A 13,138-nucleotide genomic window follows, 5' to 3' on the forward strand; every position below is an offset into this window, starting at 1 on the left:
GCCAAACACAGGACAAAGAGAAAAACATTCACCAATGCTTAGCACCGGAGAGAAAGAATAAAAGAAATTTCACAAGCAATGCACGGCAAAGACACGCAAGGAAGCCCAAAGAGCAAAGCAAAGCAAATCCAGGAACAATAACAGAAAGAGGAAGCACTAAGAAGCCAAGGAAAGCAAAGCAAAAGCACCTGAAAAGCAAAGAAACAAAGAGGAATACCCTTAGAAAAGGATAAGAGAGCTCAAAGAATGCAAACGGGAAAAGAGGAAATCCACAAATCTGAACAAAAACAATGCACTGCAACACAGAAGGAGCAGCAAAGCAGGACAGAAAAAATACAGTACGACAACAAAGAAAGAAAACCAACATCAACCCGTGCAGCAGAAACAACAACAGAAAAAGGCAAAGGAAGAGAAGACACTCTCATGGCAAAGCAGAGATGCCATCTGAGTGTGGAGGAGGCCATAATCTCAGCATCCATGCCTGGGAGGAGGAAAGGGTAGCTCCTGGGCATGCTGCTACCTCCAGCAGAGATGCAACCTCAGGGTCGCCAGCCGAGAAGGAGTCTGCGGCTGCCAATTAGAACCAAACAGCTCTCTGGAGGAAGGCAGAGCACTTGCAGTCATGGCAAGGAGGAGGTAAGGGGAGCTACCGGGCATGGATCTAGCCAGCCATCAGAGGAAAAGCGAAAAAGCACCACAAGGGAAGAGGCAAGGATGCCCAGGAGGCGTGGACCCACCTGGGAAACTCCAAAGGAGCTGCAAATGCATCAAGCACAGCAGCAAAGCCTAGAGAGTAGGCTGGAGTTAAAGGAGCCAGAAAAGAACAGGCAAAACAGAACAATCGAGGGAGAGACAACATCAGGTAAGTGAAGGCCAAGCAAGAGCAAGGGCGTGGGCAGGGGGGACGAGGAAGGCAAAGCCAGGTAAGGCACAGAAGAATGAAGAGCACAGGAGAAACTCAAAGCAAAGCCAAGAACCATCCTCCAAAAAGGAAAAGAATGCCCTCCCTCAGGGAGGAAGAAGCTAAGGCAAAGAAAGGAACAGCTAAGACAAAGAACCAACAAAACAGACACAAAGACAGGAAAAAGCAAAGCAAAAGGCGCACCACTGAAAAGCAACGGGGGAAGCAAAACAAACAAGGAAAACAAAGCAAACAAAACAAGGTCACCATACTGTAGTCCGTTCCTTTGCTTTACTCGTGTGTATCACGGCAAAGCAAAGAAGCCAAACACAGGACAAAGAGAAAAACATTCACCAATGCTTAGCACCGGAGAGAAAGAATAAAAGAAATTTCACAAGCAATGCACGGCAAAGACACGCAAGGAAGCCCAAAGAGCAAAGCAAAGCAAATCCAGGAACAATAACAGAAAGAGGAAGCACTAAGAAGCCAAGGAAAGCAAAGCAAAAGCACCTGAAAAGCAAAGAAACAAAGAGGAATACCCTTAGAAAAGGATAAGAGAGCTCAAAGAATGCAAACGGGAAAAGAGGAAATCCACAAATCTGAACAAAAACAATGCACTGCAACACAGAAGGAGCAGCAAAGCAGGACAGAAAAAATACAGTACGACAACAAAGAAAGAAAACCAACATCAACCCGTGCAGCAGAAACAACAACAGAAAAAGGCAAAGGAAGAGAAGACACTCTCATGGCAAAGCAGAGATGCCATCTGAGTGTGGAGGAGGCCATAATCTCAGCATCCATGCCTGGGAGGAGGAAAGGGTAGCTCCTGGGCATGCTGCTACCTCCAGCAGAGATGCAACCTCAGGGTCGCCAGCCGAGAAGGAGTCTGCGGCTGCCAATTAGAACCAAACAGCTCTCTGGAGGAAGGCAGAGCACTTGCAGTCATGGCAAGGAGGAGGTAAGGGGAGCTACCGGGCATGGATCTAGCCAGCCATCAGAGGAAAAGCGAAAGAGCACCACAAGGGAAGAGGCAAGGATGCCCAGGAGGCGTGGACCCACCTGGGAAACTCCAAAGGAGCTGCAAATGCATCAAGCACAGCAGCAAAGCCTAGAGAGTAGGCTGGAGTTAAAGGAGCCAGAAAAGAACAGGCAAAACAGAACAATCGAGGGAGAGACAACATCAGGTAAGTGAAGGCCAAGCAAGAGCAAGGGCGTGGGCAGGGGGACGAGGAAGGCAAAGCCAGGTAAGGCACAGAAGAATGAAGAGCACAGGAGAAACTCAAAGCAAAGCCAAGAACCATCCTCCAAAAAGGAAAAGAATGCCCTCCCTCAGGGAGGAAGAAGCTAAGGCAAAGAAAGGAACAGCTAAGACAAAGAACCAACAAAACAGACACAAAGACAGGAAAAAGCAAAGCAAAAGGCGCACCACTGAAAAGCAACGGGGGAAGCAAAACAAACAAGGAAAACAAAGCAAACAAAACAAGGTCACCATACTGTAGTCCGTTCCTTTGCTTTACTCGTGTGTATCACGGCAAAGCAAAGAAGCCAAACACAGGACAAAGAGAAAAACATTCACCAATGCTTAGCACCGGAGAGAAAGAATAAAAGAAATTTCACAAGCAATGCACGGCAAAGACACGCAAGGAAGCCCAAAGAGCAAAGCAAAGCAAATCCAGGAACAATAACAGAAAGAGGAAGCACTAAGAAGCCAAGGAAAGCAAAGCAAAAGCACCTGAAAAGCAAAGAAACAAAGAGGAATACCCTTAGAAAAGGATAAGAGAGCTCAAAGAATGCAAACGGGAAAAGAGGAAATCCACAAATCTGAACAAAAACAATGCACTGCAACACAGAAGGAGCAGCAAAGCAGGACAGAAAAAATACAGTACGACAACAAAGAAAGAAAACCAACATCAACCCGTGCAGCAGAAACAACAACAGAAAAAGGCAAAGGAAGAGAAGACACTCTCATGGCAAAGCAGAGATGCCATCTGAGTGTGGAGGAGGCCATAATCTCAGCATCCATGCCTGGGAGGAGGAAAGGGTAGCTCCTGGGCATGCTGCTACCTCCAGCAGAGATGCAACCTCAGGGTCGCCAGCCGAGAAGGAGTCTGCGGCTGCCAATTAGAACCAAACAGCTCTCTGGAGGAAGGCAGAGCACTTGCAGTCATGGCAAGGAGGAGGTAAGGGGAGCTACCGGGCATGGATCTAGCCAGCCATCAGAGGAAAAGCAAAAGAGCACCACAAGGGAAGAGGCAAGGATGCCCAGGAGGCGTGGACCCACCTGGGAAACTCCAAAGGAGCTGCAAATGCATCAAGCACAGCAGCAAAGCCTAGAGAGTAGGCTGGAGTTAAAGGAGCCAGAAAAGAACAGGCAAAACAGAACAATCGAGGGAGAGACAACATCAGGTAAGTGAAGGCCAAGCAAGAGCAAGGGCGTGGGCAGGGGGACGAGGAAGGCAAAGCCAGGTAAGGCACAGAAGAATGAAGAGCACAGGAGAAACTCAAAGCAAAGCCAAGAACCATCCTCCAAAAAGGAAAAGAATGCCCTCCCTCAGGGAGGAAGAAGCTAAGGCAAAGAAAGGAACAGCTAAGACAAAGAACCAACAAAACAGACACAAAGACAGGAAAAAGCAAAGCAAAAGGCGCACCACTGAAAAGCAACGGGGGAAGCAAAACAAACAAGGAAAACAAAGCAAACAAAACAAGGTCACCATACTGTAGTCCGTTCCTTTGCTTTACTCGTGTGTATCACGGCAAAGCAAAGAAGCCAAACACAGGACAAAGAGAAAAACATTCACCAATGCTTAGCACCGGAGAGAAAGAATAAAAGAAATTTCACAAGCAATGCACGGCAAAGACACGCAAGGAAGCCCAAAGAGCAAAGCAAAGCAAATCCAGGAACAATAACAGAAAGAGGAAGCACTAAGAAGCCAAGGAAAGCAAAGCAAAAGCACCTGAAAAGCAAAGAAACAAAGAGGAATACCCTTAGAAAAGGATAAGAGAGCTCAAAGAATGCAAACGGGAAAAGAGGAAATCCACAAATCTGAACAAAAACAATGCACTGCAACACAGAAGGAGCAGCAAAGCAGGACAGAAAAAATACAGTACGACAACAAAGAAAGAAAACCAACATCAACCCGTGCAGCAGAAACAACAACAGAAAAAGGCAAAGGAAGAGAAGACACTCTCATGGCAAAGCAGAGATGCCATCTGAGTGTGGAGGAGGCCATAATCTCAGCATCCATGCCTGGGAGGAGGAAAGGGTAGCTCCTGGGCATGCTGCTACCTCCAGCAGAGATGCAACCTCAGGGTCGCCAGCCGAGAAGGAGTCTGCGGCTGCCAATTAGAACCAAACAGCTCTCTGGAGGAAGGCAGAGCACTTGCAGTCATGGCAAGGAGGAGGTAAGGGGAGCTACCGGGCATGGATCTAGCCAGCCATCAGAGGAAAAGCGAAAGAGCACCACAAGGGAAGAGGCAAGGATGCCCAGGAGGCGTGGACCCACCTGGGAAACTCCAAAGGAGCTGCAAATGCATCAAGCACAGCAGCAAAGCCTAGAGAGTAGGCTGGAGTTAAAGGAGCCAGAAAAGAACAGGCAAAACAGAACAATCGAGGGAGAGACAACATCAGGTAAGTGAAGGCCAAGCAAGAGCAAGGGCGTGGGCAGGGGGACGAGGAAGGCAAAGCCAGGTAAGGCACAGAAGAATGAAGAGCACAGGAGAAACTCAAAGCAAAGCCAAGAACCATCCTCCAAAAAGGAAAAGAATGCCCTCCCTCAGGGAGGAAGAAGCTAAGGCAAAGAAAGGAACAGCTAAGACAAAGAACCAACAAAACAGACACAAAGACAGGAAAAAGCAAAGCAAAAGGCGCACCACTGAAAAGCAACGGGGGAAGCAAAACAAACAAGGAAAACAAAGCAAACAAAACAAGGTCACCATACTGTAGTCCGTTCCTTTGCTTTACTCGTGTGTATCACGGCAAAGCAAAGAAGCCAAACACAGGACAAAGAGAAAAACATTCACCAATGCTTAGCACCGGAGAGAAAGAATAAAAGAAATTTCACAAGCAATGCACGGCAAAGACACGCAAGGAAGCCCAAAGAGCAAAGCAAAGCAAATCCAGGAACAATAACAGAAAGAGGAAGCACTAAGAAGCCAAGGAAAGCAAAGCAAAAGCACCTGAAAAGCAAAGAAACAAAGAGGAATACCCTTAGAAAAGGATAAGAGAGCTCAAAGAATGCAAACGGGAAAAGAGGAAATCCACAAATCTGAACAAAAACAATGCACTGCAACACAGAAGGAGCAGCAAAGCAGGACAGAAAAAATACAGTACGACAACAAAGAAAGAAAACCAACATCAACCCGTGCAGCAGAAACAACAACAGAAAAAGGCAAAGGAAGAGAAGACACTCTCATGGCAAAGCAGAGATGCCATCTGAGTGTGGAGGAGGCCATAATCTCAGCATCCATGCCTGGGAGGAGGAAAGGGTAGCTCCTGGGCATGCTGCTACCTCCAGCAGAGATGCAACCTCAGGGTCGCCAGCCGAGAAGGAGTCTGCGGCTGCCAATTAGAACCAAACAGCTCTCTGGAGGAAGGCAGAGCACTTGCAGTCATGGCAAGGAGGAGGTAAGGGGAGCTACCGGGCATGGATCTAGCCAGCCATCAGAGGAAAAGCAAAAGAGCACCACAAGGGAAGAGGCAAGGATGCCCAGGAGGCGTGGACCCACCTGGGAAACTCCAAAGGAGCTGCAAATGCATCAAGCACAGCAGCAAAGCCTAGAGAGTAGGCTGGAGTTAAAGGAGCCAGAAAAGAACAGGCAAAACAGAACAATCGAGGGAGAGACAACATCAGGTAAGTGAAGGCCAAGCAAGAGCAAGGGCGTGGGCAGGGGGACGAGGAAGGCAAAGCCAGGTAAGGCACAGAAGAATGAAGAGCACAGGAGAAACTCAAAGCAAAGCCAAGAACCATCCTCCAAAAAGGAAAAGAATGCCCTCCCTCAGGGAGGAAGAAGCTAAGGCAAAGAAAGGAACAGCTAAGACAAAGAACCAACAAAACAGACACAAAGACAGGAAAAAGCAAAGCAAAAGGCGCACCACTGAAAAGCAACGGGGGAAGCAAAACAAACAAGGAAAACAAAGCAAACAAAACAAGGTCACCATACTGTAGTCCGTTCCTTTGCTTTACTCGTGTGTATCACGGCAAAGCAAAGAAGCCAAACACAGGACAAAGAGAAAAACATTCACCAATGCTTAGCACCGGAGAGAAAGAATAAAAGAAATTTCACAAGCAATGCACGGCAAAGACACGCAAGGAAGCCCAAAGAGCAAAGCAAAGCAAATCCAGGAACAATAACAGAAAGAGGAAGCACTAAGAAGCCAAGGAAAGCAAAGCAAAAGCACCTGAAAAGCAAAGAAACAAAGAGGAATACCCTTAGAAAAGGATAAGAGAGCTCAAAGAATGCAAACGGGAAAAGAGGAAATCCACAAATCTGAACAAAAACAATGCACTGCAACACAGAAGGAGCAGCAAAGCAGGACAGAAAAAATACAGTACGACAACAAAGAAAGAAAACCAACATCAACCCGTGCAGCAGAAACAACAACAGAAAAAGGCAAAGGAAGAGAAGACACTCTCATGGCAAAGCAGAGATGCCATCTGAGTGTGGAGGAGGCCATAATCTCAGCATCCATGCCTGGGAGGAGGAAAGGGTAGCTCCTGGGCATGCTGCTACCTCCAGCAGAGATGCAACCTCAGGGTCGCCAGCCGAGAAGGAGTCTGCGGCTGCCAATTAGAACCAAACAGCTCTCTGGAGGAAGGCAGAGCACTTGCAGTCATGGCAAGGAGGAGGTAAGGGGAGCTACCGGGCATGGATCTAGCCAGCCATCAGAGGAAAAGCGAAAAAGCACCACAAGGGAAGAGGCAAGGATGCCCAGGAGGCGTGGACCCACCTGGGAAACTCCAAAGGAGCTGCAAATGCATCAAGCACAGCAGCAAAGCCTAGAGAGTAGGCTGGAGTTAAAGGAGCCAGAAAAGAACAGGCAAAACAGAACAATCGAGGGAGAGACAACATCAGGTAAGTGAAGGCCAAGCAAGAGCAAGGGCGTGGGCAGGGGGACGAGGAAGGCAAAGCCAGGTAAGGCACAGAAGAATGAAGAGCACAGGAGAAACTCAAAGCAAAGCCAAGAACCATCCTCCAAAAAGGAAAAGAATGCCCTCCCTCAGGGAGGAAGAAGCTAAGGCAAAGAAAGGAACAGCTAAGACAAAGAACCAACAAAACAGACACAAAGACAGGAAAAAGCAAAGCAAAAGGCGCACCACTGAAAAGCAACGGGGGAAGCAAAACAAACAAGGAAAACAAAGCAAACAAAACAAGGTCACCATACTGTAGTCCGTTCCTTTGCTTTACTCGTGTGTATCACGGCAAAGCAAAGAAGCCAAACACAGGACAAAGAGAAAAACATTCACCAATGCTTAGCACCGGAGAGAAAGAATAAAAGAAATTTCACAAGCAATGCACGGCAAAGACACGCAAGGAAGCCCAAAGAGCAAAGCAAAGCAAATCCAGGAACAATAACAGAAAGAGGAAGCACTAAGAAGCCAAGGAAAGCAAAGCAAAAGCACCTGAAAAGCAAAGAAACAAAGAGGAATACCCTTAGAAAAGGATAAGAGAGCTCAAAGAATGCAAACGGGAAAAGAGGAAATCCACAAATCTGAACAAAAACAATGCACTGCAACACAGAAGGAGCAGCAAAGCAGGACAGAAAAAATACAGTACGACAACAAAGAAAGAAAACCAACATCAACCCGTGCAGCAGAAACAACAACAGAAAAAGGCAAAGGAAGAGAAGACACTCTCATGGCAAAGCAGAGATGCCATCTGAGTGTGGAGGAGGCCATAATCTCAGCATCCATGCCTGGGAGGAGGAAAGGGTAGCTCCTGGGCATGCTGCTACCTCCAGCAGAGATGCAACCTCAGGGTCGCCAGCCGAGAAGGAGTCTGCGGCTGCCAATTAGAACCAAACAGCTCTCTGGAGGAAGGCAGAGCACTTGCAGTCATGGCAAGGAGGAGGTAAGGGGAGCTACCGGGCATGGATCTAGCCAGCCATCAGAGGAAAAGCAAAAGAGCACCACAAGGGAAGAGGCAAGGATGCCCAGGAGGCGTGGACCCACCTGGGAAACTCCAAAGGAGCTGCAAATGCATCAAGCACAGCAGCAAAGCCTAGAGAGTAGGCTGGAGTTAAAGGAGCCAGAAAAGAACAGGCAAAACAGAACAATCGAGGGAGAGACAACATCAGGTAAGTGAAGGCCAAGCAAGAGCAAGGGCGTGGGCAGGGGGACGAGGAAGGCAAAGCCAGGTAAGGCACAGAAGAATGAAGAGCACAGGAGAAACTCAAAGCAAAGCCAAGAACCATCCTCCAAAAAGGAAAAGAATGCCCTCCCTCAGGGAGGAAGAAGCTAAGGCAAAGAAAGGAACAGCTAAGACAAAGAACCAACAAAACAGACACAAAGACAGGAAAAAGCAAAGCAAAAGGCGCACCACTGAAAAGCAACGGGGGAAGCAAAACAAACAAGGAAAACAAAGCAAACAAAACAAGGTCACCATACTGTAGTCCGTTCCTTTGCTTTACTCGTGTGTATCACGGCAAAGCAAAGAAGCCAAACACAGGACAAAGAGAAAAACATTCACCAATGCTTAGCACCGGAGAGAAAGAATAAAAGAAATTTCACAAGCAATGCACGGCAAAGACACGCAAGGAAGCCCAAAGAGCAAAGCAAAGCAAATCCAGGAACAATAACAGAAAGAGGAAGCACTAAGAAGCCAAGGAAAGCAAAGCAAAAGCACCTGAAAAGCAAAGAAACAAAGAGGAATACCCTTAGAAAAGGATAAGAGAGCTCAAAGAATGCAAACGGGAAAAGAGGAAATCCACAAATCTGAACAAAAACAATGCACTGCAACACAGAAGGAGCAGCAAAGCAGGACAGAAAAAATACAGTACGACAACAAAGAAAGAAAACCAACATCAACCCGTGCAGCAGAAACAACAACAGAAAAAGGCAAAGGAAGAGAAGACACTCTCATGGCAAAGCAGAGATGCCATCTGAGTGTGGAGGAGGCCATAATCTCAGCATCCATGCCTGGGAGGAGGAAAGGGTAGCTCCTGGGCATGCTGCTACCTCCAGCAGAGATGCAACCTCAGGGTCGCCAGCCGAGAAGGAGTCTGCGGCTGCCAATTAGAACCAAACAGCTCTCTGGAGGAAGGCAGAGCACTTGCAGTCATGGCAAGGAGGAGGTAAGGGGAGCTACCGGGCATGGATCTAGCCAGCCATCAGAGGAAAAGCAAAAGAGCACCACAAGGGAAGAGGCAAGGATGCCCAGGAGGCGTGGACCCACCTGGGAAACTCCAAAGGAGCTGCAAATGCATCAAGCACAGCAGCAAAGCCTAGAGAGTAGGCTGGAGTTAAAGGAGCCAGAAAAGAACAGGCAAAACAGAACAATCGAGGGAGAGACAACATCAGGTAAGTGAAGGCCAAGCAAGAGCAAGGGCGTGGGCAGGGGGACGAGGAAGGCAAAGCCAGGTAAGGCACAGAAGAATGAAGAGCACAGGAGAAACTCAAAGCAAAGCCAAGAACCATCCTCCAAAAAGGAAAAGAATGCCCTCCCTCAGGGAGGAAGAAGCTAAGGCAAAGAAAGGAACAGCTAAGACAAAGAACCAACAAAACAGACACAAAGACAGGAAAAAGCAAAGCAAAAGGCGCACCACTGAAAAGCAACGGGGGAAGCAAAACAAACAAGGAAAACAAAGCAAACAAAACAAGGTCACCATACTGTAGTCCGTTCCTTTGCTTTACTCGTGTGTATCACGGCAAAGCAAAGAAGCCAAACACAGGACAAAGAGAAAAACATTCACCAATGCTTAGCACCGGAGAGAAAGAATAAAAGAAATTTCACAAGCAATGCACGGCAAAGACACGCAAGGAAGCCCAAAGAGCAAAGCAAAGCAAATCCAGGAACAATAACAGAAAGAGGAAGCACTAAGAAGCCAAGGAAAGCAAAGCAAAAGCACCTGAAAAGCAAAGAAACAAAGAGGAATACCCTTAGAAAAGGATAAGAGAGCTCAAAGAATGCAAACGGGAAAAGAGGAAATCCACAAATCTGAACAAAAACAATGCACTGCAACACAGAAGGAGCAGCAAAGCAGGACAGAAAAAATACAGTACGACAACAAAGAAAGAAAACCAACATCAACCCGTGCAGCAGAAACAACAACAGAAAAAGGCAAAGGAAGAGAAGACACTCTCATGGCAAAGCAGAGATGCCATCTGAGTGTGGAGGAGGCCATAATCTCAGCATCCATGCCTGGGAGGAGGAAAGGGTAGCTCCTGGGCATGCTGCTACCTCCAGCAGAGATGCAACCTCAGGGTCGCCAGCCGAGAAGGAGTCTGCGGCTGCCAATTAGAACCAAACAGCTCTCTGGAGGAAGGCAGAGCACTTGCAGTCATGGCAAGGAGGAGGTAAGGGGAGCTACCGGGCATGGATCTAGCCAGCCATCAGAGGAAAAGCAAAAGAGCACCACAAGGGAAGAGGCAAGGATGCCCAGGAGGCGTGGACCCACCTGGGAAACTCCAAAGGAGCTGCAAATGCATCAAGCACAGCAGCAAAGCCTAGAGAGTAGGCTGGAGTTAAAGGAGCCAGAAAAGAACAGGCAAAACAGAACAATCGAGGGAGAGACAACATCAGGTAAGTGAAGGCCAAGCAAGAGCAAGGGCGTGGGCAGGGGGACGAGGAAGGCAAAGCCAGGTAAGGCACAGAAGAATGAAGAGCACAGGAGAAACTCAAAGCAAAGCCAAGAACCATCCTCCAAAAAGGAAAAGAATGCCCTCCCTCAGGGAGGAAGAAGCTAAGGCAAAGAAAGGAACAGCTAAGACAAAGAACCAACAAAACAGACACAAAGACAGGAAAAAGCAAAGCAAAAGGCGCACCACTGAAAAGCAACGGGGGAAGCAAAACAAACAAGGAAAACAAAGCAAACAAAACAAGGTCACCATACTGTAGTCCGTTCCTTTGCTTTACTCGTGTGTATCACGGCAAAGCAAAGAAGCCAAACACAGGACAAAGAGAAAAACATTCACCAATGCTTAGCACCGGAGAGAAAGAATAAAAGAAATTTCACAAGCAATGCACGGCAAAGACATGCAAGGAAGCCCAAAGAGCAAAGCAAAGCAAATCCAGGAACAATAACAGAAAGAGGAAGCACTAAGAAGCCAAGGAAAGCAAAGCAAAAGCACCTGAAAAGCAAAGAAACAAAGAGGAATACCCTTAGAAAAGGATAAGAGAGCTCAAAGAATGCAAACGGGAAAAGAGGAAATCCACAAATCTGAACAAAAACAATGCACTGCAACACAGAAGGAGCAGCAAAGCAGGACAGAAAAAATACAGTACGACAACAAAGAAAGAAAACCAACATCAACCCGTGCAGCAGAAACAACAACAGAAAAAGGCAAAGGAAGAGAAGACACTCTCATGGCAAAGCAGAGATGCCATCTGAGTGTGGAGGAGGCCATAATCTCAGCATCCATGCCTGGGAGGAGGAAAGGGTAGCTCCTGGGCATGCTGCTACCTCCAGCAGAGATGCAACCTCAGGGTCGCCAGCCGAGAAGGAGTCTGCGGCTGCCAATTAGAACCAAACAGCTCTCTGGAGGAAGGCAGAGCACTTGCAGTCATGGCAAGGAGGAGGTAAGGGGAGCTACCGGGCATGGATCTAGCCAGCCATCAGAGGAAAAGCAAAAGAGCACCACAAGGGAAGAGGCAAGGATGCCCAGGAGGCGTGGACCCACCTGGGAAACTCCAAAGGAGCTGCAAATGCATCAAGCACAGCAGCAAAGCCTAGAGAGTAGGCTGGAGTTAAAGGAGCCAGAAAAGAACAGGCAAAACAGAACAATCGAGGGAGAGACAACATCAGGTAAGTGAAGGCCAAGCAAGAGCAAGGGCGTGGGCAGGGGGACGAGGAAGGCAAAGCCAGGTAAGGCACAGAAGAATGAAGAGCACAGGAGAAACTCAAAGCAAAGCCAAGAACCATCCTCCAAAAAGGAAAAGAATGCCCTCCCTCAGGGAGGAAGAAGCTAAGGCAAAGAAAGGAACAGCTAAGACAAAGAACCAACAAAACAGACACAAAGACAGGAAAAAGCAAAGCAAAAGGCGCACCACTGAAAAGCAACGGGGGAAGCAAAACAAACAAGGAAAACAAAGCAAACAAAACAAGGTCACCATACTGTAGTCCGTTCCTTTGCTTTACTCGTGTGTATCACGGCAAAGCAAAGAAGCCAAACACAGGACAAAGAGAAAAACATTCACCAATGCTTAGCACCGGAGAGAAAGAATAAAAGAAATTTCACAAGCAATGCACGGCAAAGACACGCAAGGAAGCCCAAAGAGCAAAGCAAAGCAAATCCAGGAACAATAACAGAAAGAGGAAGCACTAAGAAGCCAAGGAAAGCAAAGCAAAAGCACCTGAAAAGCAAAGAAACAAAGAGGAATACCCTTAGAAAAGGATAAGAGAGCTCAAAGAATGCAAACGGGAAAAGAGGAAATCCACAAATCTGAACAAAAACAATGCACTGCAACACAGAAGGAGCAGCAAAGCAGGACAGAAAAAATACAGTACGACAACAAAGAAAGAAAACCAACATCAACCCGTGCAGCAGAAACAACAACAGAAAAAGGCAAAGGAAGAGAAGACACTCTCATGGCAAAGCAGAGATGCCATCTGAGTGTGGAGGAGGCCATAATCTCAGCATCCATGCCTGGGAGGAGGAAAGGGTAGCTCCTGGGCATGCTGCTACCTCCAGCAGAGATGCAACCTCAGGGTCGCCAGCCGAGAAGGAGTCTGCGGCTGCCAATTAGAACCAAACAGCTCTCTGGAGGAAGGCAGAGCACTTGCAGTCATGGCAAGGAGGAGGTAAGGGGAGCTACCGGGCATGGATCTAGCCAGCCATCAGAGGAAAAGCGAAAAAGCACCACAAGGGAAGAGGCAAGGATGCCCAGGAGGCGTGGACCCACCTGGGAAACTCCAAAGGAGCTGCAAATGCATCAAGCACAGCAGCAAAGCCTAGAGAGTAGGCTGGAGTTAAAGGAGCCAGAAAAGAACAGGCAAAACAGAACAATCGAGGGAGAGACAACATCAGGTAAGTGAAGGCCAAGCAAGAGCAAGGGCGTGGGCAGGGGGACGAGGAAGGCAAA

At 47.7% G+C, this 13,138-nt stretch overlaps 1 long non-coding RNA gene across 6 annotated transcripts in view; it reads right to left on the reverse strand.

The window, feature by feature from the left end:
* LOC777017 overlaps positions 1 to 13,138 on the reverse strand; it is a 515,269-nt gene that overhangs the window by 309,550 nt on the left and 192,581 nt on the right. The window lies entirely within an intron of this gene.

The sequence above is a fragment of the Gallus gallus genome, chromosome 6, assembly GCF_016699485.2.
Source record: "Gallus gallus isolate bGalGal1 chromosome 6, bGalGal1.mat.broiler.GRCg7b, whole genome shotgun sequence".
In the NCBI taxonomy this organism is placed as follows: domain Eukaryota; kingdom Metazoa; phylum Chordata; class Aves; order Galliformes; family Phasianidae; genus Gallus; species Gallus gallus.